This window comes from Schistocerca serialis, chromosome 2, assembly GCF_023864345.2.
Source record: "Schistocerca serialis cubense isolate TAMUIC-IGC-003099 chromosome 2, iqSchSeri2.2, whole genome shotgun sequence".
NCBI lineage: Eukaryota > Metazoa > Arthropoda > Insecta > Orthoptera > Acrididae > Schistocerca > Schistocerca serialis.
In genome coordinates, this window is record NC_064639.1 from 903,130,655 (window position 1) to 903,157,321 (window position 26,667).

The window sequence follows — 26,667 nt, forward strand, 5'->3', positions numbered from 1 at the left end:
GGCGTGGGAAGCAAGAACGCTACCGCACGACCACTAGCTGGGGACCCGAGCAACCGTCTCGTCACAATACGCCAGTCACTACTCTTGATGAACTGTGGTATCGCGTAGAAGCTACATGGGCAGCTGTACCTGTACACGCCATCCAAGCTCTGTTTGACTCAATGCTCAGGCGTATCAAGGCGGTTATTACGGCCAGAGGTGGTTCTTCTGGGTACTGATTGCTCTGGATCTATGCACCCAAATTGCGTGAAAATGCAATCACATGTCAGTTCTAGTACAATATATTTGTCCAATGAATACCCGTTCATCATCTGCATTTCTTCTTGATGTAGCAATTTTAATGGCCAGTAATGTAGTACATTCATTTGCGATCAGTCGCGCCAGCGATAAAGCCTGAGTGAAATATCTACAACATTCCTCATTATTTCATAAACAGTTTGAGATATCGAAATGACATTTTGGCGAACGATAGCAGTCAAAGAGGAGAGTAATATATCATATGCTTATTATGCAAAACTTCGTTATCTACCGATTATTCCACTAACTACAGACGTTTCGATGAAAGAATGTAATTTTTAAGGGCCATCGATAAATGGCGAATGAGAAATCCTAGGGGCTTTAGAACAACGTAAGTGAAGATATTACAGGATTATTTCTGTATCGAGGATAAGATTTTTCAGAAGTACTGACCTTACTTTTCCTCAGTTTTTCGCTTAATAAGCTTAACCGTTTCAGAATTCTCCCGCAATTGCATCTGCACAATATGTTAGTGAGGTGGCACTGTAAAATCCGCTATGTTTTTGGGAAAGAAAGCGGATTCTAACATGGCAACCAGAGAAATGTGTAAGTCTTACTCAAAATTTGCCACTCATGACGCTTCTCTGAAAGTTACAAATCGTTAACAAGCCAGGTCATAATGTCACTTCTTTTATTGGATTTTTGCGGAATTCCTTTTAGATACTAACAACCTAAGTGTAGACTGGGAAGGCCTCCACTTCATATTTACAAAAAATGTGAGTGTGGGTTGAGTTTAGAACGCCATTTCTCCTCCAGCACTTGGTATTTCCCCTACAGCGACTGTCTGCAACCCCCACCACTACCGCTCTAGCCACACATGACCTGCCGATTGCGCATCTAGTGGCAACGTTATCCTTCGTGAACTCTCAAATGGTTCAAATGGCTCTGAGCACTATGGGTCTTAACATCTGAGGTCATCAGTCCCCTAGAACTATTTAAACCTAACTAACCTAAGGACATCACACACATCCATGCCCGAGGCAGGATTCGAACCTGCGACTGTAGCAGCAGCGCGGTTTCGTGAACTCTACCAACCTGTCATCCGCTATATGGCTCGACAACCAGTAGTGGTAGTCCGTGACCTAGCGGTATGTCGACAAATTTTATGCTTGAATTTTCTCATTTTGAGACATCAGAAGAGCGACTTGCTTGATCAACATTCAATATCGCATAAAATATATTTATTTAAAACAACCAGTTTCAACAGACTATGCTGTCATCTTCAGGTCTTAAAATCTTTTGTTGTAAAACACGTTCATTTTACGCTGAAGTCACGCACAAGATGTCAAGTGGATAAAAATAGCATATTATAAAATGTTTGTCATCGCTAAAATATTTAAAAGCGTAAAGTAACTTGTGCAACAGTCTATGTCTAAGTACATTTTGCTCACAGTTCTTTGTTGCATCGTACAAACTCAGTACACAATAGCACAACTGTTTGCACATGCTCGGCATATTCCAAAAACAGTGTGAATCCACTTTAAATAGCATATAAGGTACCAACCTTTTATAATGTGCTTGGCATCTTGTGAGTGAGGTCAGCGTGAAATGAACATGTTTTACAACAAAAGATTTTAAGGCCTGAAGATGACAATGTAGTCTGTTGAAACCGGTTGTCTTAAATAAAAAATATTTCATGTGATCTTGAGTGTTGAATGGTTTGTAACTATTGATATTTTATGCCTCGTTTTATTGCTCTTCAATGCAAGCCGTCCTGGACTCAAATTTTAACAATATAAGGCCCGCCACGCTCATAGCGAGATTTTCTACTGCTTTCTTCGTGCTTGTCAAATCCTGCCTTGGCCAGCAAGGTCGCTGCATCTCTCCCCAACTGAGAACACTTGCTTACTTATGGGCAGAGTTCTCCAAGCAGCTCGGGATTTTGACGATCTAACTTGCCAGTTGGACAGAATTTGGAATGATATCCCTTAGAAGAACGTCCAACAAGTATGTCAATCAATCCAAAGCCGAATAACTGCTTGCATAAGGGCCAGCGGCGGACCAACGTTTTCTTGACTTGCTTAGTTTGTGAGGCTCTTGAATAAATTATCCAATTTTTCTGAAATTTTAATCATTTGTTTATCTGTACGCGTACATCACATCTGCCGATTTCCGTCGCATTCGGATAATTTCTGCTTGGCAAGTGCTTTTTTATAGATGGGCTTCTATCGATCTTTAAGAGCTGTTTTTTGAAGAAAATAATAGACGATGGTTTTAATAAGACATTGAAATGCACTGAATTACATAAGAAATCAAAAGTCATGTTCAAGGAAAAGGAATTTTTCAAATATTTAGGACAAACAAAGAAATAGGACTGCTAACGTATCTCAAAAAAACTTTGCTGTCTTTTGAAAAATGGTTAAAAATCAAAATGTTTAATGTATGAAGCCAGTTATTCAGATAATATCGTGTGACTAGGGCCTCCCGTCGGGTAGACTGTTCGCCGGCTGCAAGTCTTTCGATTTGACGCCACTTCGGCGACTTACGCGTCGATGGGGATGAAATGACGATGATGATTAGGACAACACAACACCCAGTCCTTGAGCGGAAAAAATCTCCGACCGAGCCTGGAATCGAACCCGGACCCTTTCTTTTTTCTTTGATCTCATTTTGTTCGAATAGTTCGTTGCATTTGTTCGGTGCGGATGTCCCATGTAACTAGTTCAATTTCAGTGCTGTGCCGTTGACTCAGTTTTTTATTACAGAGGGCAGCTAACCCTCTGACCGAACACGCTGAACTACTGCGCCGGCAAGTGTTGTTTATACCGAGATTATTTTTTTTTTTTTTGCATTTTGTTCGGTATATTTGATCGTAGCGTACGTCACGCGACATCAGTTGAAGTTCGTTGTTTCGTTGTTGATCCTTTCGCCCAGGGTGGTTTTTTTTTTTAAAAAAAAAAAAAAAAGAACAGAGGCCATCCAGCTCTCTGACCGAACACGCTGAGCTACCGTGCCGGCGTGGGTCTTAGGATTGACATTCTGTCGCGCTGAGCACTCAGCTACCGCTACCGGGGGCGGACATTCCGCTAATAATATTAGATATATATGGGCAATAAAAGAAAGCAGGAAATTAGGTAAGGAGTATGGGGACTTTACTACTAAAGAACACAGTTGAATGGTAAATGACGGTATGCTGGCAGATAAAGTATTTAATAACTACGGTCTTTAGCAGCTCAGACGCTTGGCATGGACAGTTCAAGTGATACGTAAATATAATATGCAAGTAGCAACGCCTCATATGTACAGATAAATCACAAATAATCCACGCCCTGTCAAAGATTTTAAGAATGTAATTAACTCTCTCAAAACGAAAAAGTCACAAATAATGGACAATACATCAAGTAAAGTAAAGAAATCCCGTTCTTTAGAAACATGCAGTGTATTTAATGGTATATGTACCACGTCAGTACAACAGAGTATATTTCCAGGCAGACTTTAATATGGTATTATCAGATCCATTTATAATAAGGGTAGTAAGAGAAATGTTAATAAATCCCGACAAATCTTACTACTTATTGAACTTCTCTCAAAACAAGATATTAAGTGAATCTCAGTTTCATAAAGGTTCCTCCATGGACATGCTACACTCCTGGAAATTGAAATAAGAACACCGTGAATTCATTGGCCCAGGAAGGGGAAACTTTATTGACACATTCCTGGGGCCAGATACATCACATGATCACACTGACAGAACCACAGGCACATAGACACAGGCAACAGAGCATGCACAATGTCGGCACTAGTACAGTGTATATCCACCTTTCGCAGCAATGCAGGCTGCTATTCTCCCATGGAGACGATCGTAGAGATGCTGGATGTAGTCCTGTGGAACGGCTTGCCATGCCATTTCCACCTGGCGCCTCAGTTGGACCAGCGTTCGTGCTGGACGTGCAGACCGCGTGAGACGACGCTTCATCCAGTCCCAAACATGCTCAATGGGGGACAGATCCGGAGATCTTGCTGGCCAGGGTAGTTGACTTACACCTTCTAGAGCACGTTGGGTGGCACGGGATACATGCGGACGTGCATTGTCCTGTTGGAACAGCAAGTTCCCTTGCCGGTCTAGGAATGGTAGAACGATGGGTTCGATGACGGTTTGGATGCACCGTGCACTATTCAGTGTCCCCTCGACGATCACCAGTGGTGTACGGCCAGTGTAGGAGATCGCTCCCCACACCATGATGCCAGGTGTTGGCCCTGTGTGCCTCGGTCGTATGCAGTCCTGATTGTGGCGCTCACCTGCACGGCGCCAAACACGCATACGACCATCATTGGCACCAAGGCAGAAGCGACTCTCATCGCTGAAGACGACACGTCTCCATTCGTCCCTCCATTCACGCCTGTCGCGACACCACTGGAGGCGGGCTGCACGATGTTGGGGCGTGAGCGGAAGACGGCCTAACGGTGTGCGGGACCGTAGCCCAGCTTCATGGAGACGGTTGCGAATGGTCCTCGCCGATACCCCAGGAGCAACAGTGTCCCTAATTTGCTGGGAAGTGGCGGTGCGGTCCCCTACGGCACTGCGTAGGATCCTACGGTGTTGGCGTGCATCCGTGCGTCGCTGCGGTCCGGTCCCAGGTCGACGGGCACGTGCACCTTCCGCCGACCACTGGCGACAACATCGATGTACTGTGGAGACCTCACGCCCCACGTGTTGAGCAATTCGGCGGTACGTCCACCCGGCCTCCCGCATGCCCACTATACGCCCTCGCTCAAAGTCCGTCAACTGGACATACGGTTCACGTCTACGCTGTCGCGGCATGCTACCAGTGTTAAAGACTGCGATGGAGCTCCGTATGCCACGGCAAACTGGCTGACACTGACGGCGGCGGTGCACAAATGCTGCGCAGCTAGCGCCATTCGACGGCCAACACCGCGGTTCCTGGTGTGTCCGCTGTGCCGTGCGTGTGATCATTGCTTGTACAGCTCTCTCGCAGTGTCCGGAGCAAGTATAGTGGGTCTGACACACCGGTGTCAATGTGTTCTTTTTTCCATTTCCAGGAGTGTATTTTTCTGTTCAGTTTTTGCTAAGATTGTAAGGCAGACAACTTTCAGAGGTGGTAGTATGGACCGACACAAGGAATAAAGTCTATTAAATGTGGGCTCGGATATGCACGCCTTAAGAGCTATGGGATTTGTTCAGTAGAAGATATGTGTTTCACAATAGCGAATATGAACAAGTGCTAATAGCTCCTCAGGTATGCATTGTAAACCCCATGTTTACCAGACTTTTTTTCTTGTTTTGGTCCATAAACTGTCTCTGAAAGTTGCCCATCCTATGATCTTGGTAACAATATGACCGGTTCATGTACTCCACTGTTAGGGTATCAGAACGATTTTCACATATAACTTTCGACTCTGTCATTTGCGGACCAGGGTCCTTACCTCAAACTGAAGCATTTACCCTTCTTCACCATCCCTGAAAGTTTGTAGCATCATCACGGAATAACACTGTATATATACCTGTCAGTTCATCGTTGCTTCACGACCTGATATGGTCACCGATGTCTCATGTATTAACTGCGAGCAGGCAATCTCGCTGTCGCTTAATACTATAGTTAATTTATTCAGGATGTAAGTTGATATGTCAGACACGACAGCAGTGTGGCACAAACTTGTCTTTAAACTATACTTCTAATGGTTGCTAGAAGTCCTCGTTTTCTGTACAGAGAGCGCAATTGTCGTTTGCGGTGAAGTGAAGACGACCATTTACTGCAACTGCTCACCGTAATATACAGCAGTTCTCGCCGTTTCTCTTTCGACGACGTTTTAAAGTCTTCAGCGTATTCCTTAACTCGCCTTCCTGCCGGTTACACGTGTGCTATACTTTAGGACATTAAAGTAATAGGTAAACTTGGTCTGACCCCACACCCAGAAATAAAAAGATTTTGACTACCTTCTGCTACTAGCCCCTGTTTACTTGCCACAGATTGTTCTCAAGCCGCTTTTTTTTCTACTCAGAGCAGCTCTCGCTCTTGTCTGGTGACCTTGGCGCAGCAAAGCACACAACATGTTTACGTTCTGCTTTATCGTCCCGTCACGACCCACTGTGGCTCTTTGCTATTTCCTTCTAGGATACCTATCTGTAGAAACCCTTTTCTTGTCTTTCTTTTTTTAAGAAAAAATGTCTTAAGAGAAATTTGAGCCACATTCTCCTCTTGTTTGCAGAGTAAATTCAATTGTGCAATTGTGTTTCACTGTTGCTACTCCAAAGCAAGACTTTTAGTAAAAACACTGGAATGACTGCAAGCCAGAAAACACAAATTGTTATTACCAGATGACGTGCTTAACGGAAAGAGGAATAGTTTTCCCCGTAACCTGTAAAGGGCCTCTCGGAGATTAAACGACTTTTGATTATTTTTTATACGTTCCATTATCGCTGTTGGATTTTCAGGAGCGGTAACTCACACAGTGGCGAATGTTAAGTGGCGAAGAATATACGTTGCGCATCGTAACAATTGCAAGTAGATATGATTATAGAGTGAAACGTACGGCCCTTTCTAGTTAACAGAGGAGGAACAAAACTGTACTGATAAAAGGTTCCCTATGTCTGCCCGAGGGAAAACTGGGACGCAATTCTACGTTGGGCTTTCAATAAGTAATGCAACACGTTTTTTTTATGAGAGCAGATTGGTTTTATTCAGGATTCCAATACACCATATTATTCCCCACTTTTTTGGGAACAAAATCGTATTTTCCAGCAAAATCTGCGTTAAATGCGACGGCCTTACATCACCTTGCTCGGTGGGCCTCTACACCTGCATGGTATCATTCTACGTAGATGCCAACGAATTACCGCGTCAGTTACCTCCCCATCATCCACGTAATGCTTCCTGCGGAGTACATCTCTCATTGGGCGAACACATAGAAGTCGGAAGGTGCGATACGGGCCGTGGGGTGTATGAGGAAGAACAGTCCAATCAAGTTCTGTGAACTCCTCTCGGGTCCGCAGACTTGGGTGAGGCCTTGCGTTGTCACGGAGAAGGAGAAATTCGTTTGCACTTTCGTGACGATGAACACGCTGAAATCGTTTCTTCAGTTTCCTGAGGGTACCACAATACACTTCAGAGTTGATCGTTGCACCATGGGTATGGACGTTAAACAGAATAACCCCTTCAGAGTCCCAAAAGACCGTCACCATGACTTTACTGGCTCAGGGTGCGGCTTTGAACTTTCTCTTCGGAGGATAGGTGGTGTGGCGCCACTCCACAGATTGGCATTTCCTTTCCGGTTTGAAGTGATTAACTCATGATTCATCGCCTGTGACGATGTTCGACAAAAAATTGTCAAGATGAGCTTCGTAACGCGCAAGCAATGCCGCACAAATGGTCCTTCGTTGCACTGTATGGCCTTCCCTCCGTAAGGGACGAGAAACCCAGCGGGAACACACATTTGGCTATCCCAACAGTTGGACAAGCGTGTCAGCACTACCGACAGGGACGGATAGTTGTGCAGTGAGGTGTCTGACTGTGATCCGTCGATCACCTCGAATAAGAGTTTATATGGATATGGTGTCTGTTCATTCGATCATGTCCGAAAGAACAGACACCACTGATGACCTGCAACCGTCTAGCACAAAATTAGAATTATATATTAATACATTCAGCTGCTGACAGGCGTTGATATACAGTATATCAAGGGGACAGGTGAAAATGTGTGCCCCGATCGAGACTCGAACCCGGGATCTCCTGCTTACAAGGCAGACGCTCTATCCATCTGAACCACCGAGGGCACGAAGGATAGTGCGACTGCAGGGACTATCTCGCGCACGCCTCCCGCGAGACCCACATCCTCACCTTATATGTCCACACACTACATTCGTAGTGTCGCTACCCAACACACTCATTTCTCGTGGAAGACATTCTTACCAAGTCCCGTAAGAGTTCGGGTAATATGTAATAGAACCAGATATTTTGGAGAACGAAATCCAGTGGGCCCTTGAAAATATGGCTGATAACAAAACTAGTGGACATGATGAAATACCAGCAGAATTGTTTAAAGTCACTGGAAAGGATGCAGTGAAAGTGCTGCACTCAATATGTCAAAAAATATGGATCACGCAGCAGTGGCCAGAAGACTGGAAAAGATCAGTATTCATCCCCATTCCAAAGAAGAGAAGTTCTAAAGAATGCTCGGATTACCGAACAATCGCACTTATCTCACTTGCTAGCAAAATCATGTTGAAAATCTTACAAAATAGACTTCGCCAATATCTAGATCGAGAGCTACCAGAAGAACAACCTGGATTTAGGAAAGGAAGAGGAACTAGAGATCAAATTGCTAACATTCGGTGGATTATGGATAAAGCAAGAGAATTCCAGAGAGATGTGTACCTCTGCTTTATTGACTACGCAAAAGCCTTTGACTGCGTCGATCACAACAAATTATGGAACGTATTGAGCAAGCAATAAAGGAAACAAAAGAAAAGTTCGGAGTAGGTATAAAAATCCATGGAGAAGAAATAAAAACTTTGAGGCTCGCCGATGACATTGTAATTCTGTCAGAGACAGCAAAGGACTTGGAAGAGCAGTTGAACTGAATGGACAGTGTCTTGAAAGGAGGGTATAAGATGAACATGAACAAAAGCAAAACAAGGATAATGGAATGTAGTCGAGTTAAGTCGGGTGATGCTGAGGGAATTAGATTAGGAAATGAGACACTTAAAGTTGTAAAGGAGTTTTGTTATTTGGGGAGCAAAGTAACTGATGATGGTCGAAGTAGAGAGGATATAAAATGTAGACTGGCAATGGCAAGGAAAGCGTTTCTGAAGAAGAGAAATTTGTTAACATCGAGTATAGATTTAAGTGTCAGGAAGTCGTTTCTGAAAGTATTTGTATGGAGCGTAGCCATGTATGGAAGTGAAACGTGGACAATAAATAGTTTAGACAAGAAGAGAATAGAAGCTTTCGAAATGTGGTGCTACAGAAGAATGCTGAAGATTAGATGGGTAGATCACATAACTAATGAGGAGGTATTGAATAGAATTGGGGAGAAGAGGAGCTTGTGGCACAACTTGACTAGAAGAAGGGATCGGTTGGTAGGACATGTTCTGAGACATCGAGGGATCACCAATTTAGTATTTGAGGGCAGCGTGGAGGGTAAAAATCGTAGAGGGAGACCAAGAGATTAATACACTAAGCAGATTCAGAAAGATGTAGGCTGCAGTAGGTACTGGGAGATGAAGAAGCTCGCACAGGATAGAGTAGCATGGAGAGTTGCATCAAACCAGTCTCAGGACTGAAGACCACAACAACAACTGAAAAACATGGGTGTACCAGATCGCCTCATTCATCTGATACTGAGTTTATACCTAGACCAAGAAGCCACGGTGAGAACTACGTATGGAACAACGAAATGGATAAAGATTCAGAAAAGGGTCCGGCAAGGCTGCATACTGTCACCGTACTTATTCAATCTGTAGGCAGAACATGTTACGAGGAATGCGAGGCTAGACGAAGGAGAAACGGGAATTAAAATAGCTGGAATAAATGTAAACAACCTCAGGTACGCGGATGATACGATCCTGTTGGCAGAAAGTGAAGAAGAATTGAGAGCATCCCTGCTGAAGGTGTAAGACGAAAGTGAAAAGGCCGGTCTTAGGCTGATGGGAAGAAAACGAAAATTATGGCAATTACACCTACCAATTCGTGGGATATAGCAGGAGAAACCATGGAGGTAGTGACCACATTCAGTTATCTCGGTTCCCAGATCTCTGCTGATGGCGACTTCAGCCTTGAAATCCGGAGACGCCTGTTGCTCGGTATACAGGCCATGTCAAACCTTGACAAGGTTATAAAGTCCAGAGATATAACACTAGCAACAACGATCCGTAATGTGAGGGCTATGGTCTTTCCAGTTGTGATGTATGGCTGTGAGACCTGGACCATTAGAAAGACTGAACGGCGAAGAATTGACTCCTTCTAATTGTGGTGTTGGAGGAAACTTCTTAGGGTTCCATGGACTGCAAAGAGAACCAACAGATCAATATTGGAGCAAATAAAACCATATTTCTCCCTGGAAGGTCTAATGTTAAAGCAAAAGCTGACGTACTTTGGACACACAATGCGAAGGCATGCCTCGCTGGAAAAAAATATTAATGCTGGGGAAGATTGAAGGAACTAGAAGAAGATGTCGTCAGAGGATGAGATGGATCGATGGCATCACAGAAGCTATGTGTTCCAACCTGGAAGGTCTACGGGAGAAAGTGCAAGACAGGAAAAAGTGGCGTGATTTGGTTCATGGGGTCACGAAGAGTCGGAACCGACTAAACGAATAGAGACAGAGAGAATATGTTTGCATCCGCACAGAAGAAGGAGGTCATGGCCGGTATTGCCAGAACTTTATATTTATATGCATATGGTGTCTCTTCTTTCGGAAATGGGGTAGGGACACTACGAATGCAGTGTGTGCACATTAAGTTGGGAATGTGGGTCTCGCGGGAGGCGTGCAGTCGCACTATCCTTTGTGCCCTCGGTGGCTCAGATGGATGGAGCGTCTGCCTTGTAAGCAGGAGATTCCGGGTTCGAGTCTTGGTCGGGGCACACATTTTCACCTGTCCCCGTTGATATACACTCCTGGAAATGGAAAAAAGAACACATTGACACCGGTGTGACAGACCCACCATACTTGCTCCGGACACTGCGAGAGGGCTGTACAAGCAATGATCACACGCACGGCACAGCGGACACACCAGGAACCGCGGTGTTGGCCGTCGAATGGCGCTAGCTGCGCAGCATTTGTGCACCGCCGCCGTCAGTGTCAGCCAGTTTGCCGTGGCATACGGAGCTCCATCGCAGTCTTTAACACTGGTAGCATGCCGCGACAGCGTGGACGTGAACAGTATGTGCTGTTGACGGACTTTGAGCGAGGGCGTATAGTGGGCATGCGGGAGGCCGGGTGGACGTACCGCCGAATTGCTCAACACGTGGGGCGTGAGGTCTCCACAGTACATCGATGTTGTCGCCAGTGGTCGGCGGAAGGTGCACGTGCCCGTCGACCTGGGACCGGACCGCAGCGACGCACGGATGCACGCCAAGACCGTAGGATCCTACGCAGTGCCGTAGGGGACCGCACCGCCACTTCCCAGCAAATTAGGGACACTGTTGCTCCTGGGGTATCGGCGAGGACCATTCGCAACCGTCTCCATGAAGCTGGGCTACGGTCCCGCACACCGTTAGGCCGTCTTCCGCTCACGCCCCAACATCGTGCAGCCCGCCTCCAGTGGTGTCGCGACAGGCGTGAATGGAGGGACGAATGGAGACATGTCGTCTTCAGCGATGAGAGTCGCTTCTGCCTTGGTGCCAATGATGGTCGTATGCGTGTTTGGCGCCGTGCAGGTGAGCGCCACAATCAGGACTGCATACGACTGAGGCACACAGGGCCAACACCCGGCATCATGGTGTGGGGAGCGATCTCCTACACTGGCAGTACACCACTGGTGATCGTCGAGGGGACACTGAATAGTGCACGGTACATCCAAACCGTCATCGAACCCATCGTTCTACCATTCCTAGACCGGCAAGGGAACTTGCTGTTCCAACAGGACAATGCACGTCCGCATGTATCCCGTGCCACCCAACGTGCTGTAGAAGGTGTAAGGCAACTACCCTGGCCAGCAAGATCTCCGGATCTGTCCCCCATTGAGCATGTTTGGGACTGGATGAAGCGTCGTCTCACGCGGTCTGCACGTCCAGCACGAACGCTGGTCCAACTGAGGCGCCAGGTGGAAATGGCATGGCAAGCCGTTCCACAGGACTACATCCAGCATCTCTACGATCGTCTCCATGGGAGAATAGCAGCCTGCATTGCTGCGAAAGGTGGATATACACTGTACTAGTGCCGACATTGTGCATGCTCTGTTGCCTGTGTCTATGTGCCTGTGGTTCTGTCAGTGTGATCATGTGATGTATCTGACCCCATGAATGTGTCAATAAAGTTTCCCTTTCCTGGGACAATGAATTCACGGTGTTCTTATTTCAATTTCCAGGAGTGTATATCAACGCCTGTCAGCAGCTGAAGGTAGTAACATATAATTCTAATTTTGTTCTAGACGGTTGCAGAACTACGTTGTATTCATCGTAAGTTAAACACGGAAGCCAACATTGGGCCCTATGTTGTTTTTCGTTTGTACTAACTCCACTGGATTCTCCTACTCGCGGGACTGAATTTACGCCCTGTCGAGTACAGTCGCTTACGAATACAAGGGCATGTTTATGCTACAGGTTGTGTAAAGTACTAGAGGGATCTATGAAATGCCGTTAAGGTCCTAGACACGACGAATGGAAACTCCTACACCTCCTCCTAATTGGGGGGGGGGGGGGGGGCGCCACTGTGTGTGACGACTAACCACTTGGAATGTGAGAACACTGCTGCAGCAAGGGAAACTGCAAAACCCAACACTTGAAGTCAACAACTGTAAATCGGTGTCCTTGGCATATCTGAGATGAGATGGCACCTACCAAGAGACTTTTGGCATTGGAGAGTACAGAGTCACGTCGCATTTGATCAAGACAGTCCAGACGTAAAAGGAATTGGAGTGATTTTAAGAAAAAATCGCTGCCTAACGTGTCAACCGATATGAGCAATACAGCTCTAGGATAATACTGGTAAAAGTTCAAATTAAACTAAAGTACACTATAGTAATACAATTGTGCACGCCAACATCCAAAGAAGTGGCTGTGATAGTTGACGAAATGTTGTTGTCGTCTTCAGTCTAGAGAATGGTTGGATGCAGCTCTCCATCCTAATCTATCCTGTGCAAGCTTCTTCATCTCCAAGTACAATCTGCTTAGTGTATTCATCTCTTGGTCTCCCTCTACGATTTTTACCCTCCACGCTGCCCTCCAATATCAAATTGGTTATCCCTTGATGCCTCAGAATGTGTCCTACCAACTGATCCCTTCTTCTAGTCAAGTTGTGCCACAAATTCCTCTTCTCCCCAATTCTGTTCAGTACCTCCTCATTAGTTACGTGATCTGCCCATCTAATCCTCAGCATTCTTCTGTAGCATCACATTTTTAAAGATTCTATTTTCTTCTTGTCTAAACTATTTATCATCCATGTTTCACTTCCATATACGGCACACCTCATACAAATACTTTCAGAAACGACTTCCTGGTACTTAAATCTATACTCGATGTTAACAAATTCTCTTCTTCAGAAACGCTTTCTCTGCGATAGCCAGTCTGCATTTTATATCCTACTTCGACCATCATCAGTTACTTTGCTTCCCAAATAGCAAAAGTCATCTACTACTTTAAGTGTCTCATTCCCTAATCTAATTCCCTCAGCATCACCTGATTTAATTCGACTACATTCCATTATCCTCGTTTTGCTTTTGTTGATGTTCATCTTATATCCTCCTTTCAAGACACTGTCCAATCCGTTCAACTGCTCTTCCAGGCCCTTTGCTGTCTCTGACAGAATTAGTGTCATCAGCAAACCTCAAAATTTTTATTTCTTCTCCATGGATTTTAATTCCTACCCCAAATTTTTCTTTTGTTTCCTTTACTGCTTGCTCAATATACAGACTAGATAACATCGGGGATAGGCCACAACCCTGTCTCACTCCATTCCCAACCACTGCTTCCCTTTCATGCCCCTCGACACGTATAATTGCCATCTGGTTTCTGTACAAATTGTAAATAGCCTTTCGCTCCCTGTATTTCACCCCTGTCACCTACAGAAGTTGAAAATTAGTATTCCAGTCAACAATGCCAAAAGCTTTCTCAAAGTCTACAAATGATAGAAACGTAGGTTTGCCTTTCCTTATCTGTCTTCTAAGATAAGTCATGGGGTCAGTATTGCCTCACGTGTTCCAAAATATCTACGTCATCCAAACTGATCTTCCCCGAGGTCGGCTTCTACCAGTTTTTCCATTCGTCACCAGACGGTAGAGTTTAGTCATGGCTGGCTCTCACAAGACTATCAATAGTTCTAATGGAATTTTGTCTACTCCCAGAGCCATGTTTCGACTTAGGTCTTTCAGTGCTCTGTCAAATTCTTCACGCATTATCGTATCTCCCATTTTATCCTCATCTGTGTCCTCTTCCATCTCCACAATATTGCCCTCAAGTACATCGCCCTTGTATAGACCCTCCATGTACTCCTTCCAATTTTCTGCTTTCCCTTCTTTGCTTATAACTGTTTTTCCATCTGTGCTCTTGATATTCATGCAAGTGGTTCTCTTTTCTCCAAAGGTCTCTTTAATTTTCCTGTAGGCAGTATCTATCTTACCCCTAGTGATATATACCTCTACATCCTTACATTTGTCCTCTAGCCATTCCTGCTTAGCCATTTTGCACTTCCTGTCGATCTCATTTTTGAGACGTTTGTATTCCTTTTTGCCTGCTTCATTTACTGCATTTTTATATTTTCTCCTTTCATCAATTAAATTCAACATCTCTTCTGTTACCCAAAGATTTCTACTTGTTCTTGTCTTTTTACCTACTTGATCCTCTGCTGATTTCACTATTTCATCTCTCAAAGCTATTCATTCTTCTTCTACTGTATTTCTTTCCCCTGTTCTTGTCAATCGTTCCCTAATGCTCTCTCTCACACTCTCTACAACCTCTGGTTCTTTCAGTTTATCTAGGTCCCATCGCCTTAAATTCCCACCTTTTTGCAGTTTCTTCAGTTTTACTCTACAGTTCATAACCAATAGATTGTGGTCAGAGTCCACATCTGCCCCCGGAAATATCTTACAACTTAAAACTTGGATCGTAAATCTCTTTCTTACCATTATATAATCTATCCGAAATTTTCCAGTGTCTCCAGGCCTCTCCCAATTATACAACCTTCTTTCATGATTCTTAAACCAAATGTTAGCTATGATTAAGTTTTTCTCTGTGCAAAATTCTACCAACGGCTTCCTCTCTCGTTTCTTACCACAATATTGACGAAATATACGAGAAATAAGTAGCGTGATAAGACATGTTAAGGGAAGTGAAAACTTGATTGTCATGTGGGGGGGATGCTTGTCTGGATGAAGAGCGGAAAGTGGGGATTGCCGGTGACTATGCACTTTGAAGAAGTAATGAAGCAGGAGCCCGATTAATCGTGTTCTGCTAGAGGCTGGGGCGTTGGCAAGGGGCTATAGTTCCTCACCCCCCCCCCCCCCAAATAGAATATCATATTACACTGGATAAAATGACTTCAGAAATCAGCGAATATCTTACTTCAACAAATTCACTCTCTTTTTTATAATTATGTAACAATATAGGTTGCAATGTATTTCAACATTTGAACAAAAGAATAAGAGCGGCAAATAGCGTACTATCCAAACCAATAAATATCATTTAACTTAAAACGGGCGTCTTATTATTTATTGATATACTGGATGTATATTAATGCACGAATACCACTCAAGAATCAAGAAAGCTAAATATGCCGGGTATGCCTACAAACACTTAAATTTCTGACCCCAGACAAAAACTTCGAATTCGCCGGAGATCTGGGTCAAATCGTATTATTTTCCCGGGCACACACAAGCTGTAGGAATGTTTTTACCCTGAACTCCAAAACAGTTACCAAAAACTAAGCAACACCAAATTTTACCAATTTGTCGGTGGAGGACCCCAACTCTCCTTTTGTTAAGCGATATTCCGTTCCCCCAAACCCCCTTCCTCCCGCCATTAGCCCCACTACCCCCACCCTTGACCGATTTCCGACATAACAAGCGATGAAGATACACCCTGACGGCCCCATGAGTCGTAAGGAGACAATAGTCGATTACACTTTTAATGAAACCACGTTTCAGAAAGCAAGTTAAAGATTGTAGCTGGTATCCAACTGCAAACATAGAAAGTGACTACAGCCTGGTCCTGATGAAAAGTTCGCTCACATTCAGATGTCTGAAGAAAAAGACAGTAAAATAGAAAAACTGAAAAAACAGAGATTGCCAAGGCATTATGAACAGCAAACGACAACATAGCTAAAAATTTCCAAAATGGTGGAGTAAAAAAAGACTGGGAACAAATTAAATCTGCTATATACAAATCAGCGGGAGAGAGAGTTTGGAAAACTAAATCCAAAAATAAAAGGAAATGGATTACACAAGAAGTTAATCAGCTTACCGAAGACAACGTAAAAACGCAACTGATGAACAAGGAAAAGCTGATTACAAGAGACTGAGTCCATAGAGAAGCTAGGAAAGCAAAAGAAAGTTTTCTAGAGCAAATGTGCAGAACAGTGGAAGAAAAAATACGAGAAAGGAGACCCGATATATCCTACAGAACAGCAAACAAATTTTAAAAGAAAACTCCAAACAAAAATGTCGCGTACAATCGAAGATCAAGAGGAAAAAATGCTGTTTTGTGAAGACGTCGCGAAGAAATGGAGAGAATACATTGAGGAACTGTATGATGAAACACGTTTATCGGCGGATATAAAAGGACAAGAAGAGGAAGCAGACAAAGATGACAAAGGAGACGACATTCTGTAGGAAGAATTTGAGACATCTCATAAACATGTACAAGACAACAAAGCAACGATCTTGACGACATTCCCGCAGAAATAATCAAGAATGTTGGTAAAAACATGAAAATGATGCTGCTGAAAGTTATTAGGTCCATCAGGAGACACAGCAACCGAATTCCAGAGACGCATCACGGTTCTCTTACTGAAGAAGGCGGCAACTGCGAAATGTGAACAGTATCGAACCTTAAGCCTAGTGCCACATCCATCAAAAATTCTCATATTATAATTCTGAGAGGAACTGAAAAGGAAGTGGATTCAAGAGGGGATTAGGTACCAGAGATGCGATTGTGGCACTGAAGCTTCTTATCGGAAAGCAAATAAAGAAAAATAAACCAACTTATATTCCCTTCGTTGGCCTGAAAGAGACATTTATTTTGTTTTATTTACACGTCAAGTACCGCAGGACCAAATTGAGGAGAAAATCTCCAAGGTCATGCAACGTGTCAGTACATAAAATTACAACATAAAAGAAATAACAGATAATAATAAAATGTTAATGAACATGAAAAAAGTCAATCCATAAGTTTAAGTAAACGCAATCAACAATACAACAAGAATCAGCTTCATTTTTCAAGGAACTCCTCGACAGAATAGAAGGAGTGATCCATGGGGAAACTCTTCAGCTTAGATTTGAAAGCGTGTGGATTAATGCTAATATTTTTGAATTCGATTGGTAGCTTACTGAAAATGGGTACAGCAGTATACTGCACACTTTTCTGCACAAGAGTTAAGGAAGTCAGATCCAAATGCAGGTTTGATATCTGCCGAGTTTTAACTTGGTGAAAGATGCTTGTTCTTGGGAATGAGCTAATATTGTTAACGAGAAATAACAGTAATGAATATATATATTGAGAGGCCAATGTCAAAATATCCAGACTCGTGAACAGAGGTCGACAAGAGGTTCGTGAACTCACACCACTTATTGCCTGGACCGCCCGTTTCTGAGCCAAAAGTATCCTTGTAGAATGGGAAGAGTCACCCCAAAATATAATACCATACGACATAATTGAATGAAAATAAGCAAAGTAGACTAATTTTCGTGTTGAAGTATCACTCACTTTCGATACCGTTCGAATAGTAAAAATGGCAGTATTAAGTCTTTGAACAAGATCCTGAACATGGACTTTCCACGACAGCTGACTATCTATCTGAATACCTAGAAATTTGAACTGTTCAGTTTCACTAATCATATGCCCATTCTGTGAAATTAAAACGTCGGGTTTTGTTGAAATTTGTGTTATAAACTGTAAAAAATGCCCCTTGCTGTGATTTAGCGTTAGTTTATTTTCTATAAGCCAATAACTGAGGTCATGAATTGCACTATTTGAAACCGGGCCAATGTTGCATCCTTTACCACGAAAGTAGTATCATCAGCAAACAGAAGTATTTTAGGGTTACTCATAATACTAGAGGGCATATCATTTATATAAATAAGGAACAGGAGTGGCCCCAACACTGATCCCTGGGACACCCCGCACTTGACTGTACCCTGCTCAGACCCCACATCACAGCCATTCTCAACATTGTGAATAATGACCTATTGCTGTCTGGAGCAATATTTTGTGATCAACACATCAAACGCCTTCGTTAAATCAAAAAATGTGCCTAGCGTTTGAAACATTTTGTCTAACCCATTCAGTATCTCACAGAGAAAAGAGAATATAGCATTTTCAGTTGTTAAACTGTATATTTGATTGCAAATCGTGTGATATGAAATGATCAATTATCCTTTCATACACAGCCTTTTCAATAACTTTAGCAAACACTGATGGCATAGAAATAGGTCAAAATTGCCTACATTATCCCTTTCCCCCGTTTTATAAAGCGGCTTTTCTACTGAGTACTTTAATCGCTCAGGAAACTGACCAAATGAAAAATTGCAAATATGGCTAAATTCAGGGCTAACATGTGCAGCACAGTACTTTAATATTCTGCTAGGCAGTCCATCATATCCATGATAATCCTTGGTCTTCAGTGATTTAATTATTGACTCAATCTCCCCCTTATCTGTATCACAGAGGAGTATTTCAGACAGCAAGCTCTAAAAGTCATTTGCGAAGAAAGTTATGTGATTCCCTGTAGAATTTACGCCAGCAATGCTCATAAAATGATTGTTAAATACTGTACATATATCTGATTTCTCAGTAACAGAAATAGTTTTACTACGAACTGACTTTATATCGTCGACCTTGTGCTGCTGACTAGACACTTCCTTCATAACTGACCATTTGGTTTTAATTTTATCCTGTGAAACAGCTATTCTATTTGCATACCACATACTCTTTTCTTCCTAATAACATTTTTAAGCACCTTACAATACTGTTTGCAATGGGTTTCTGTAGCTTGATTGTGACTACTTCTAACATTTTATTATAATTCCCACTTTGTTCTAGATGATATCCTTGTCCCACTAGATCATATGAATTTAGGAGATCTACCAACATCCTTTTTCTTGCACCATCATATACAAAATTTATTTTTAAGTCACCACATACAACTAATTTCTGGTACTTCCTACAAAGTGATTCAAGAAACATCTCTAGCATGAGCAGAAATGCACTGAAGTCAGAGTTAGGAGGCCTACAAAAAACAACAATTAGAAGATTAGTTGCACTAAATTCAACTGCCCCTGCACAACATTCAAATATCTGTTCAGTGCAATATTGTGATACGTCTATGGACTCATATGGAATACTGTTTTTAAGTACATAGCCACTCCCCCACTCCGCAAGTAACTCCTTCAACAACTATAGGCAGATCACTAACTTTATCTCTAATACCTCTTAAAAAATGGCTCTGAGCGCTATGGGACTTAACATCTGAGGTCATCTGTCCCCTAGAACTTAGAACTACTTAAACCTAACTAACCTAAGGACATCACACACATCCACGCCCGAGGCAGGATTCGATCCTGCGACCGTAGCGGTCGCGCGGTTCCAGACTGAAGCGCCTAGAACCGCTCGGCCACACCGGCTAGCCTAATACCTCTTATATTTTGATGAAATATGCTAATTCCTTCTCCGCTTGAAAACATGAAGTCCTCTGAAGGTGAGCCCTTAGTTAAAAGGACTTCCTTTAAGCAGATATACCTATCAGCTGACTTCAATCGAAAAAAACGTGCAGCTTTAACACCGGCTACTCCAGGAATTTTTCCATGGGTGATCCCACCACCACGCACTACACTGTCACCTATAAGCTTTGCCAGCCTCCCCTTCCCATACCTGTTGAGGTGCAGGCCATGCACAGTGAAACCCAATCTACTGATAGACCTAACTGACACCACTGAAATGTGACCCATGCCCTCTGCCATCAGCGCCCCCTCCAGCCTCATGTTAATGCGCCTAACAGCCACATTAAGATTAGGCTGATCATGACGCTGAAACAGTTGCACGAAATGCACATTAGTGCCACCAGTTTGAGTAGCTATCTTTACCAGATTACCACCTACATCATATTCCACGTCCCTATCAAGGCTGTTCCCTGCTCCACCCGTTAATACTACCTGATCCTCCTTCGTAAAATTCCTACATAACTCCCCTATGCTGTCAGTCACCTGAGCCAACCCTGCACTAGGCTTCACAATGCTGGTGACCTGGTATTCACTCCCCAACACTTCCTGCAGCTGCTGGCCCACACCTCTACCGTGCGAACTACCTAGCAGCAGAACCACCTTCTTTCTGTTAGACTTTGCAACTGACCTAGGCCTCCTAACTGCTGAGGACTGCTGCACGTTGCCTACATCTACAGCTGCAAGGGGCTCCTCTCCACTCAACTCTGACAACTGGCCAAATCTATTGTACATATACGAAGTATAACTCTCTTAATACCTCCTCTTCCTAGCTGCCTTCTTGCCATCTGCCAGTTCCCATTCCGCGCCACCCTTCACCCTCCTCAACCTATCTAGTTCTTCCTTTGCGCGTTGTAAATGCACCTGAAGGGCACATATCTTACGCTCCTGCTTGTCTATCAACATATTTCTACTACAGATTCTGCTTTCCCAGGGGAGGATCTCGCTAGAATGCCCACTGGCTTCCCCTCTGCACCCCCCCCCCTCCCTATGAAAATATTTTGAACAAATAACACACCGTAACCCACTACTCACAAACCTACGACAGAGACCACACTTCTCACTCATGGCAAAATGTTACAGTCACTGAAAAAAACTATACGTCTACGTTACCTAAGTTTAGTTACACCAGCAGAACTATTTATAGAGCTAATAATAGTGGTCTCGAAATTCTCTGTCTACTAAGAAAGGAACTACTTTTAACACTACTACACCACAGCTAATACCAATACCAACAAAACTTCACAATATTGTTAGCTAAAACCAAAAATTCAAGCAGCCGCTGGAACACTCAACGAAGTTAAAACACTGAATGAAAATTTTACTGAAATATTTCACTAGAAACAATAAGAAACTTCAACTGAAACCTAAAGCACGAAATTTACTAAACGACTTCAACGCACAGAAAACTCTAAAAAACACAGCGAGAGAACGTTTCCAAAAGTTTATTAAATCGTTATTTCGCCACAAACAGCACGCAACACCGCTGAAAACTATTAAATTTAATAACTGCATAACAGTGCACAAATAACTTTGTCAGTAATGAGGTTTATAAGCGCTACAGCAGCAACCGCACGCCGTAAAATGTAAGCACACTACATAACAATGTTATCCAGCAAGACATGAGCAGAGCGCTGACGAAAGCAGGTCTAATAATACAAAGGCATACTAGTGATGCTCAGCTTCTATAAGAACGTAGAGACGGTGATCACAAATTTTCACCAGAAATAAGAAGCAAAAATTAGAAAACGCTTGAGGCAAAGATGTGCTCCCTTTCGTCTTATATTCAGAGCTTGCGTCCTGAAAGCCACAGACCAAGTTCACGAAACTACTGATGTGGGATCAAGAGTAAAGGACAGCTAAGACAGACATCGTGCTTTATGGAGATAATATTGCTGTGGTCATGGAGACGAAAAGAGATCTAGACAAGGTTCTCAACAAAGTCGATGGATTTTCTGTAATCATTGTGATATGAAAATAAAGAATCGAAAAAAGAAGAATATGACACTCAAAGAATAAGAATTGGAAGAGAGGTATTAGAAGGGATACAAGAATGTTCCTATTTGGAAAGCAGCATCGTACGAAACGGTAGAAGCCGGAAAAAAATGTAGGCCACAATTGCATTAAATTTGAGCATTCATCAGCAAGAACATCAGTCTGGAAATAATGGAAAGGATCACTGAAGCATTGAAGCACTTGTGGCACGAGTTGTGAAAATTGGATAGTAGGAAACCAAGAGAGACAGAAAAGATGGGGCAAACTCGTAGTATACATTTTAAGACACAATAACATCATTGAAACAACAGCAGAAGGAGCTACAGAGGGATAGTACCGCCGGGGGGGAGGGGGGGGGGAGGGGACCAAGGATGTCATGCATGCAGCATATTGTGAATGACGTGGGGTGCGCTACATACCCAGAAACGAAGAGAACGGCAAACAATAGAGGGAAATGGTGTACTGCTGCAGATCAACCACAGGGTTGAACACTAAATAAGAAAGGATACATCCTTGCGGTTCGCATTTTGCCTCACTGGCGCACTTAATGTCAGAATACCAAAAATACTTTTCACGACTACGGAAATTATCTCCTACATTGGTGAAAGGCCGAAGAAACACAGCATCGACATTATACACAAGCTCTTTCTCGCCACATTTTAATGGTTTTTCGCACAATTGTTTCACTTCTGAAGACAAAACAGCCTCACTCTATCACAGTGCGCACGAACGACAATACCATATGTGCATGTGCGACGGACAGGACAGAACAAGCGACTGTCCAATGGGAATCGGAACAGTATGCTCTGCGTCTGGCAAGGAAAATGAAGTCTTAAAGTTTTTCAGTTCTTTAGCGTGCCGGTTCAGTGTATCATTCGCACTTAAGATTAACAAGATACCTACCTAATACATACCATAAATAGGGCCTCTTTCCAGTAGTACCACAACAGCTTGCAGGTATGCACTATAGCCGACGAACAATCTTTTAAATTTTATAGACCGAAGAGCAAAAGAAACTGGTATACCTGCCTAATGCCGGGTAGGCCCCCGCGAGCACGCAGAGGTGCCGCAACACGACGTGCGTCGACTCGACTAACGACTGCAGTTGTGCTGGAGGGAACTGACTCCATGAGTCCTACAGAGTTGTCCATAAATCCGTAAGAGTACGAGGGTGGGGGGGGGGGGGGGTAGGAGAGAGATCTGTTCTGAACAGCACGTTGCAAGGCATCCCACATATACTCAATAATGTTCATGTCTTGGGAGTTTGGAGGCCAGCGGAAGTGTTTCAACTCAGAAGAGTGATCCTGGAGACATTCTGTAGCAATTTTGCACGTGTGGGGTGTCCTGCTGTAATTGCGCAACACGAGGAACTTGAATGGATGCAGTTAATCAGACAGGATGCTTACGTACGTGTCACCTGCGAGAGTCGTATCGAGACATATCAGGGGTCCCATATCACTCCAACTGTACACGCTCCATGTAGGGTTTATGGATTCAAGAGGTTGTCTCTGTGTCCGTACATGTCCATCTGCTCGATATAATTTGAAACGAGACTCGTTCGACCACGGAGCATATTTCCAGTAATCAACAGTCCAATGTTGGTGTTGACGGACCCAGGCAAGGCGTAAATCGCTGTGTCCTGCAGTCGTCAAGGGTACACGAGTGGGCCTTCGGCTCCGAAAGCCCATATCGATGATGTTTCGTTGAATGGTTCGTACACTGATACTTGTTGATGGCCCAGCACTGAAATCTGCAGCAGTTTTTGGAAGGACTGCACTTCTGTGACGTTGAAAGATTCTCTTCAGTCGTCGTTGTTCCCATTCTTGCAGGATTTTTTTTTCGGGCGCAGCGATGTCGGAGATTTGATGTTTTACCGGATTCCTGATATTCACGGTACACTCGTGAAGTGGTACTACGGGAAAATCCCCATTTCGTCGCTACATCGGAGATGCTGCGTCCCATCGCTCGTGCGCCGACTATAACGTCACGTTCAAACTCACTTAAATCTTGATAACCTGCCATTGTAGCAGCAGTAACCGATCTAACAACTGCGCCAGACCCTTGTTGTCTTATATAGGCGTTGCCGAACGCAGCGCCGTATTCTGCCTGTTTACATATCTCTCTGTTTGAATACGCATGCCTATACCAGTTTCTTTGGCACTTCAGAGTATACATAGAGTGTAATAAATAGGTATAGCCTAAGTTTCATTCCGCGCACTTAGAGGAACAAAATTTTGTATGGACATGAACCATGGAGCTTGCCGTCGGTGGCGTGCCTTGCGCACCTCAGCGGAAAGATACCCGTACAGTTGGTGAAATCACAACCGAGGAGCATCTGTTGAGAGGCCAGACAAGCGTGTTGTCCCTGAAGAAGGGCAGCGGCCTTTTCAGTAGTTGTAAGGGAAACACTCTTGATGATTTTCTGATAATGATCTTGTGACATCAACCAAGACGACGTTGCTGTGCTGGTACTGCGTACAGCTGGAAGCAAGAAGAAACTGCAGCCGTAATTTTTCCAGAAGGCGTGCAGCTCATCTGTATTTTTAATAATGATGGAATCCTCTTCGGTAAAATATTGCGGGGGTAAAATAGTCCCTCATTCGGATAGCGGGGCTTCTCAGAAGGATGTCCTCATCACGAGAAACAAAATTGGCATTCTATGTGTCGGAGCGTGGAATATTAGATCCCCCAGTCGGGCAAGTGGGATAGAAAATTTAAAAAGGAAGATGGATAAGTTGAAGTTAGATATAGTGTGAATAAGTGAAGATTAGTGGGAGGAGGAACAGGACTTCTGGTCAGGTGAGTAAAGGGTTCTAAATACAAAATCAAATAGGGGTAATGCAAGAGTAAGTTTAATAATGAATAAGAAAATAGGAACACGTGTAAGCTACTACGAACAGCATAGTGAACGCATTATGATAGCCAAGAGAGACACTAAGCACACACCGACCACAGTAGTACAAATTTATACGCCTATTAGATCTGCAGATGATGAAAAAATTAAAGAAGTGTTTGATGTGATAAAGTAAATTATTCAGGTAGTTAAGGGAAACGAAAATCTAGTTGTAATGCGGAACTGGAATTCGATAGTAGCAAAACGAAGACAAGGAAAAATAGTTGGTGAATATTTACTGGAGAAAAGGAATGAAAGAGAAGTCCGCCTGGTAGAATTTTGCACAGAGCATAAATCAATCATCATTAAGACTTTATTGAAGAATCGTGAAAGAAGGCTGTATGCGCTGAAGAGACCTGGAGACAGCTGAAGGTTTCAGATTGGTTGTGTGATAGTAAGACAGAGCTTTCGGAACCAGATTTTAAATTATAAGACATTTCCAGCGACAGGTGTGCACTCTGACCACAATTTATTGATTATGAACTGTAGATTAAATCTGAAGAAACTGGAAAAAGGTAGGACATTAAAGCCATGGGACATGACTAAGTTTAAGGAACGAGAGGTTGCTGAGAGTTTCGGAGGGAGCGTTAGGCAACAACTGACTGAAACAAGAGAAAGGAATGCAGTAGAAGATGAATGGATAGCTTTGGGAGATGAAATAGTGGAGGCAGAAGACGATCAAATAGGTAAAAAGACAAAGCCTAGTAGAAATCCTTGGATAACACAGGAGATATTGAATTTAATTAGTTAAATGGAAAGAATAAAAATGCAACAAATGAAGGAGGCAAAAGGGAATACGAATGTCTCCAAAATGAGATTGACAGGAAGTGATAAATGGCTGTTCAGGAATGGCTAGAGGACAAATTTAAGGATTTAGAAGCTTATACCACTACGAGAAAGACAGAGGTCTTTGGAGAAAAGAGAAGCATTTTTATGAATTTGTAGAGCTTAGATGGAAAACCAGTCCTAAGCAAAGAACGTGCAGTTGAAAGGTGGAAAGACAGCATAGATGGCCTGTACAAGACAGATGAAATTGAACGCAATATTATACAAAGGGAAGAGGACACAAATGAAGATGGGATAGGAAATATGACACTGCGAGTTGAACTGTACAGAACACTGAAAGACCCAAACCGAATTAATGCCTCTGAGCAGACGACATTCCGTCAGAACTACTGATAACCTTGGGAGAGACAACCATAACAAAACTATTCCATCTGGTATGCAAGATGTGTGTGTCAGGCCAATACCATCAGACTTCATGAAGAATATAATAATTTCAATTCCAAAGAAGGCAAGTGATGACTGGAGTAAAAGGCCTTTTACTTACAGAAGTTACACATGTGCTGTCGCATTTGTTCGTGGACCTTAGGGATATGATTGTGTTGCTGAATAGTTATGTCAATGGAGTATATGTTTACAGTTTTTTGTGACTTCAGTGCTATTTTTATGCACGGTTTTGACCGTGATTTACATTGTTTGCATGTTGAAATAATTAGAGTAAATGAGATATTTCGGTGGCTTTGCGATGTCTATAGAACGTTTGTTCATTATGTTTTTTTTTGCATTTGTTTACTCCAGTCGTTTGGTTTTATGTAATTAGGTTGCTTCGTTTTACTATTGGTACATCCTGCATACGTAGGTGTTCCGGTTAGGGAGGTACAGGACTTCGGTTACTTTGCGGGTGTAATACATTACATCACTGATTTATGTAATTATTATATACATATAAAAACATTTAATCAATATAAATTACATGGTCAATTTTATTTTCCACGGGTACCAATGGTAAATTTTTATTATTTGATTTTATGACTGTATGATTTTTGTTGTCAGCACTCTCATTATACTTTACTTTCATTCTGTGTTTGTTTCCATGTTCAGGGGCCTGAAGCTGACGCTTTTTCGCGTCGAAACTGGTAGCATTATTTAAATAAAC

General features: G+C 43.1%; 1 protein-coding gene across 1 annotated transcript in view; it reads right to left on the reverse strand.

Annotated features, from left to right (window-relative positions):
* LOC126458252 (uncharacterized) overlaps positions 1-26,667 on the reverse strand; it is a 627,652-nt gene that overhangs the window by 375,994 nt on the left and 224,991 nt on the right. The window lies entirely within an intron of this gene.